Below are 8,003 nucleotides of genomic sequence, written 5' to 3' on the forward strand. Positions count from 1 at the left end.
GCTAAAAGCTAGAAGCTAGAAGCTAGAAGCTTGAAGCTAGAAGCTAGAAGCTAGAAGCTAGAAGCTAGAAGCTAGAAGCTAGAAGCTAGAAGCTAGAAGCTAGAAGCTAGAAGCTAGAATCAGGTATCAGAAGCCCGGCTCCAGAGGCACGTTATCCTCCATTTGGGACATTTGTGTTATCGCCAAAATAACAGCCTATTTCATCATCTACCTGAGGGAAAAGGAAGGAAAAAGGATTTGTATGGGGATAGGGACAGGTAGGGAAATAGGAAAAATACCCTGGAAGAGGGTACTAACGCACAAGCGTTCCACAATGGGTTCAAACAGCGCCCAGAAAAGGGCACTGTATTTAATAACGCATAAAGCGAAAGGGAGCCTATAGCTCTTTACCACAGCGGGTTAAGAACAACAGAATATCCTGAAGATTCAGGTTTCTGAAGTCAGTTTCACTTAATAAGTATTTACCGAATACTCGGAAACGCAGTTGCGCAAAAACTGGACAGTTACATATCAAATGATACGAAGTTCCATAATCGGATTCACAGCTATCACATGCAAATGAATCAGCTTGCTGAATATTCGCCATGTAATAGCTGAGTCGGCAGTGGCCAGTCAATGCTTTGACCAGCATGCTGCAATTCTGCTTTGACAGATTTGTAAGATACTTCGCCACCCTTGGAGATGGCTCAGTACAATACAATTTGGTTTGACGACATGACTCCAAACTATTCCAGTATTGTCTGTGTTGAGTGGCAGCCCAGGTGTGAATCTGAAGGTTTACCCAACACTTCGATATCGGAATAGCTTGCTCAGGGCCAATGAGGTCATGTGATGCTTCAGTGCGAGCTCACTCATCAGCCAATTCATTTCCAGCGATGGAAGAATGGTCAGGTACCTATACAAGGTGAACAGCGTTTGCTGAATTCAGCTCCTTGATTTGTGTTCGATAAGCGATAAGTATCTTCGACCTGGAGTTGGCCGAAGCAAGTGCTTTAATAGCAGCCTGGCTATCTGAACAGAAGTATATTACTTTGCCCATTACGTGTTGCTGAAGTGCTGATTGCACTTCGCACATAAGAGCAAAGATTTCGGCCTGAAAACGGTGCAGTGTCTACCAAGTGAGTAAGACTGATACAGACTTAGCTCACAAGAATAAACACCAGCACCTGCTCGACCTTCGAGAAGGGAGCCATCAGTGTAACATACGATGCCGTCTGAAATACTTCTTTTTAGATATCCAGATGTCCACTCTTCCCGGGAAGGGAATTTCGTGGAAAATGTCCTATATGGAAAATTACAAGCAATTGTAAGATCACTTGGAGCAAGGAAGATTTTGTCCCAATTCACCAAAAGTGGAACAACGAGGTGTGTTGATGTGCAGTTCACAGGAGTTTCCCCTAGTAGACCGAGTACCCATAGACGGTAAGTGCAAGAAAGGGCTTCTTGTTTGAGATGAATGTGTAGTGGAGCAACGTCAAAGAGAACTTCGAGCGCTGCCGTGAGGGTTGAAGAGAACGCTCCAGACATCGCCATTGAGCACATCCTTTGGAAATGGCCGAACTTTGATTGGACCGTTCTCATTTCGCCCTTTTGCCACCACACTAGACATCCATAAGCCAATATTGGCCGAACCACAGTTGTGTAAATCCATTTGATATACTTGGGTTTTAGACCCCAAGTTGTACCAAAAGTACACCGGCATTGCCCGAAGGCCATACAAGCTTTTTTGATTCTAAACTCAATGTGAGGTGTCCAGGAAAGCTTGGAATCAAGAATGACTCCAACGTACTTTAGCTGTTCAGTCACATCGATTTCAGAATCAAAGAGACGCAAAGGTCGAACGCCATTACGGTTTCGCCTTTCCGTAAAAAGAACAATAGATGTTTTACTCGGATTTACCGAAAGGCCGTATTGGCGACACAAACCCTCAACTACCTGAAGGGCGCTTTGCATCAGGTCGAAAAGGGTGGTGATACACATACCAACTAACAATGCTAGGTAGTCGTCGGCACAACCATAAGTAGGAAAACCGCTATTATTGAGTTGACTCAATAGCGTATCTGCTACGAGATTCCACAAAAGTGGTGATAAGACTGCCTCTTGGGAGCATCCACAAACACTTAATTTCCTAATCCCTGCTAGACGCAATGTCGAGATGAGATATCGGTTTTTGAGCATTTGGTGAATCCAATTGGAAATCATTGGAGATATACCATGACTCCGTGCGGCTTCCAATATGGCATCGAAAGTCACGTTGTCAAAGGCACCCTCGTTATCTAAGAAAACACCAAAACAAGATTGCTTCTGAGGGAATGCTTTCTCGATATCGTAAACAACCTTGTGTAAAAGAGTCACAGTGGACTTACCAGATTGGTAGGCATGTTGGTTCACATGAAAAGGCACGTTGGCCAGATGAACATCACGGATGTGATCATCCACAATGCGTTCTAAGCATTTCAAAAGAAAAGTGGTCAAACTGATAGGTCTGAAACTCTTTGCTTCTTCATACGACGCACGACCCACTTTAGAAATAAACTTGACAGTAATATCCCGCCAGGATTTGGGAATATACCCTGTAGCAAAACTGCAAACAAGTATTTTTTTCAAAACTTGTTTGAAATGATCAAATCCCTTCTGAAGCAAAATAGGATAAATCCCATCTGCCTTAGGAGATTTGAAAGGAGCAAAGCTATTAAGTGCCCACTCAATCGATTCTATAGTTACAATACTCCGAGCCGAGGCCAGGGAATCGTAGCTACAAGAAAAGACATCAGGTTCATCCGAAGATGTAATATCCGCACATCCAGGGAAGTGTGTGCTGAATAAGCATTCCAGAACTTCCTCATCGGAGGAAGTCAGATCGCCATTTGGCAAACGAAGTTCGTTCACCCGGAAATCCTTCCCAAGTAACACAACATGTTCTATAGGAATTATTTCGACTGCAATATGACCAGTTACTGTGTTTTGGTTTATAACAATAAAACCGTTTTTCAGACACATATATGACCGAAAAAGCGCAGAAGGTGGAGCTTCGGCAACATATTTGAGATGTTATAATCATGTTCTATATGAATCAAAGCATACTTAATAATATTTTTTATTATGTTTTACAGTACATAATTCTGACAACTTTCAATAAACAAACTACACGTCTTCTTTTTCTAATTGAGGATGACAATTCAGTTTCTTTTCTAAAGCGTAATCAATGTTTGTTGCATATCCGTATTCAACTAAGTTTCAAAATGTCAAAAAAAAAAACTGTTCAAGTGCAAAATATGGCTTGCGATATTATTTCAGATAAACTATTTCAACTAAAAACTGGCTTTCTATGACCAGAAATTGTGGTGCGAGTCATTTTTTCTGGTGAAATAGGCATTTGTACTTCGATAAATTTAATGCGCCTTATAAACACGTATCTTTGAAGGATAATAAAATAAAACAAATTAAAACCATCGTTTTACTTGAGCATGTGTAACCTAAGGTGCTTTGTTTTCCTAAATAATATTTCTAATTCCTGCAAAAAAATCATACATCATGGATAAAAATGGGATATTTGACTGGATATTTTATAAATATTAAAAGTGTTAATGAAAAAAATAAATGGCATTCTTGGACACGGCATGCTAAATGATTCGAGATATAATTAGAAATTAGCTTAATGCTTACCAATCTGGAAAATTTGTTAATGTAAATTGAGAATATTATTTCTATAATGTCATACATATAGCCATCACAATTTATATGGATACGAATGAAGAAATTTTAAAGTGACATACACATGCAAAATTGACATTGGCAGAGGAAGCTCTAAATAAGTAACTGAGGAAGTACTCGTAGACTAACACTAAGCTGAGAAGCAGGCTTTGGTCCAGTGTTGACAACGTCAGAAGAAGAAGAATATGTATTTCACATTTTTTGACTGATTTTTTGAACAAAAATTTGGCAGGAGGCAGTGTTACTACCTCGCCTCGTGAAAATCAATATCATTATCAACATTGTTGTCGGTTCATAAAATGGGTAATTTTTCATAAAAAAAAATGCGGTGAAAGTCGATAAGAATTTCTATCTAGAAAAATGGTACACTACTAGTTTTCCCAGGATGATAAAATTGATGTATTCCATCGAGCCAATTGAAATTTTAATTATTAATACAATCAAAATTGTAGAGCATTGGCACGGTAAAAGTATAGTTTTTATTCTCAATTCATTACATATTGAACATCATATCGACATTTTTATGATCGGTAGTGTAACATAGCCTAGTTAAAAATAATGACTATAGTTTATGTTACATATGTTTGTTTACTTATTGAAAAAACATGAATATGACTTAATGTAAACAAACTAAACATATTATGTTTAACAAAAACTTCATCGAAAACAAGTATTGAACGACAGACTGAAAATGTTACTCATATATGACTTATGAAACATACTGAACATGTCATCATGTTACACATGTTTGCATACATACTGCAAAAACCCTGAATATGACTTCATAAGAACAAATGAAACATATTATGTTTCGACAGAACTTAACCAAAACAAGTATTGGAAGTAAGACTGAAAATATTACTCTAATACGACTTATCAAACATATTGAGTCTGTTGAGCTGTAGAGGGGCTTCCATTTGTTTATCGTGTGGTAGGCATGAAGAAATTCACAGAAGCTTTCTTTGCGATCTGCGTCACTATTGACCCCATACATCTTATTCAAGCAAACAAGCCATTTTATGTCGTTGAATATAAATGTGAGCTGCAAAATATTGTGATAGTTTATATATTTATTACAATAATCGGGTAAGTTGGATGGCAGTAGTATAGAGAAGAATCTATTAAAAGTTCGCTATTCAAAGTTCGCGTGCAATACAGGAAATATGTTGTAATGTAAAACCCAATAAATTGGAGTGTTGTAATATATTTGCATTTATTAGCGAAACGTTGACGAAGCCACAGCTCGAATTTTCATGAGCACAAATCTGAAGAACCGAAAGTCCCTACCGAGAATATGTTTGATGAACATATTAGGACAAATATAAAACTTAATCAGACTTGTCATATTGCGGCAAAATAAACGTTATTAGAACATATCCAACAAAATTGATAACAACATGTCAGATTTGTTTGAAAAGACAAAATATTTACTCAAATACGACTTTTTAATACGAGATCATTAAAGACTAGTTTTTGAAATCATGAATATGACTCATACAAGACAAAATTTGCTTTGAAAAACTTTGAAACAACTGTTATAGGACAAAATGATTAGTTTAGGACTTCTGATTATGTTTTAGGTGTTACTTGGGTTAGATTTCACAAGGATTTTATGTAACCGACTGACTTCACTCAAGCTGGAAACATTTGTACAAAAATTTTTCCAGCCGGATCGTTCAGCAGACCGGAGAGCTTTCCTGTAGGCCTTGCGAGCCGACCTGAAAGCCTCCGAACCAGCCGAACGTCGTCTGTCCCAACTCTTTCTACATTGTTTCCTGAGTTTCGCCAGATCAGAGTTCCACCAAGGGGTTCCTCTTGTGATCTTCACAGACCGTAAAGGGCATGCTTCTTCAAAAGCTTCCATGATGAAGGTCGTTGTAGTATCAACGGCATCATCTAAATCACTTGGAGTGTCAATGGGTGGTGAGTATCCATGAAATTTGGCCGCAACCAAATCAGTAAAAAGATCCCAGTTTGTTGACCGAGGATTCCTGAAACGCAATGTTTGCGAAGTAACATTTAAATGTTCAAAAAAGATATAGCGATGGTCAGATAAAGATTCTTCATCTGACACATTCCAATTGGTCAGCTCGTGACAAATTCTGATAGAGCAAAGCGTTATATCTAACACTTCCTCTCTAGCAGATACCATGAAGGTTGGGCGGTTGCCTATGTTAAGTAATCCAAGATCTGTACTACTCAAGTATTCCATCAAACTGGAGCCTCTCAAATTGATGTCTGAGCTGCCCCAGATGATATGGTGAGCATTAGCATCAAGCACAACAATTAGCGGAAGGCCTTTTGAAGTACAGTATGCGATGACTTGTTTGAAAGCATCCGTAGGGGATGGTTCATCATGCGGTATATAAACCGAACAATAGACGTATTTCCTGTTGAGGTTTCCAACAGATACATCAATTGTGATAGCACATACATCTCTGGTGGTTAGTTCAGAGATGAGTGTAGCAATTATTGCGTTGTTGACAAGCACACAAGCTCGAGGCATGACACGCGAGTTTGCCATTTCATGTTTACTGAAAGTAGCAAAAACCGGGTTCACAAGGTTTCCTAGATAGAAATTTCCCTTAAGAAAGTAAGGTTCTTATTCCATGGCCACTTGGGCTGTACCATTTGCATAAGTCTGCAAAGATTGATCGTTGCTGTTCTTCTATGCTGAAGATTGATCTGAGCTATCCTAACCGTAGCCACTACCCAAACTAGGTAAGATTAAACTCTTCGCAACAACAGCACAACAAAGAACAGCAACAATAAAACCAAATCGGTATCGATTGGAAAACGCCAATGGCGAGGATACACAGAATACACTGTGTAAATCGCATAAAGCGAAACCATATAGGTGAAAATTTAAACTAATTAACAACATCTTCATAATCCCGCCCTTATTTAGCCTCAAGGGAGACTAAAGAAGGGCAGCTGATTGTCTCGGAGAAACACAAGGTCCACTGCACCATTGCTCCGGTTAGCGCAGTAAGGGATATATACTGTGGAGGGCGCCCTGGTACTCCACAGGCTCCGTTAGCGGTTAGGTTTTTATTAAACCCCCCTCGCTATTCATTCCTAGGCACGGTAAGCATAAAGCCGTATCACACCATGAATTAGGGGTCACCTGTTATTGGATTCTTACCACCGGAACAGGCGGTCCGTAGTGTTATTCTTAGCCAATTGAGACAAACGCTACCGACACTACACAGCTATCTAGGCTGATCGAGAAAAGAAGTTAATAATGAAGATCAACTTCATACGGACTCGAACAGCCGCTGAAAGAAGCTAGAAGCTTGAAGCTAGACGCTAGAAGCTAGAAGCTAGAAGCTAGAAGCTAGAAGCTAGAAGCTAGAAGCTAGCAGCTAGAAGCTAGAAGCTAGAATCTGGAAGATATAATCTGGGAATTCATGTGGAACCCCTCTAGCTAGGAATATCGGTGCACCGGCCCTGCCTATGAATGTAAACCGAACCAGAGAGATATGTCTAGTGAGAGGGCGTGCAACGGCAAACAGATTATGTCTAATATATCAATTTGAACGGAAAACTCCGTCTGCTCATGTCTAGTAGCTGCAGACAAAGCTCCGTAAACGGTGGTGTATTTGCAGATTAAAACTCCCATTCATAAAGGAGAGCAAAGAGAGGCTTATCTGGCTTTACACAACAATCATCGGTTTATTAGATAAATTGAATGCTAGAATGGTTAGCAAATACTCGTGATGATCCACACAACATAAAACGTTTATACACATGCAACAAATTTAATTGGATTCGACAATGCATTTCCAGTACTTGACATAACACATGAAGGAAGCTTTTAATGAAATAGAGTTGATTCTATTTTTCTGATAATGTCTTTACAAATTCTTCCATAGATGTTCTAGAATTTTTCTGATGTATTTTTCCACGTATTTTAAAATTCAATCAAGGTTTAGTGAGTAAAATGTCGACCATCTATTGTGTAAGAGTTTATGGAGGGAAAGGGATTTTTTTGTCTGTAAATATTAACGAGATTTTTAGCCCTAGGCTAGTTCATCTCGGGACCCACGCTTAACTTCCCTTCCGAAGGAAGAACTCACATTTTTCGAGTTTTGTCGAGAGTGGTAGTTAAGTGTTCTAACTACCACACCAGGTCCGCTCCACAAAATTTGACTAATAAAATCATTCCACATTACGTTTCATATCACTTGTTTATAGCAAGCAGGCGTGTTTCCTTCGTACTCACATCAATATTTCTGGTAAATTCATACTCATAATAGGATTCTGCTAGTCAGCATGATGACAATGTC

This window comes from Aedes albopictus, chromosome 3, assembly GCF_035046485.1.
Source record: "Aedes albopictus strain Foshan chromosome 3, AalbF5, whole genome shotgun sequence".
Lineage (NCBI taxonomy): Eukaryota > Metazoa > Arthropoda > Insecta > Diptera > Culicidae > Aedes > Aedes albopictus.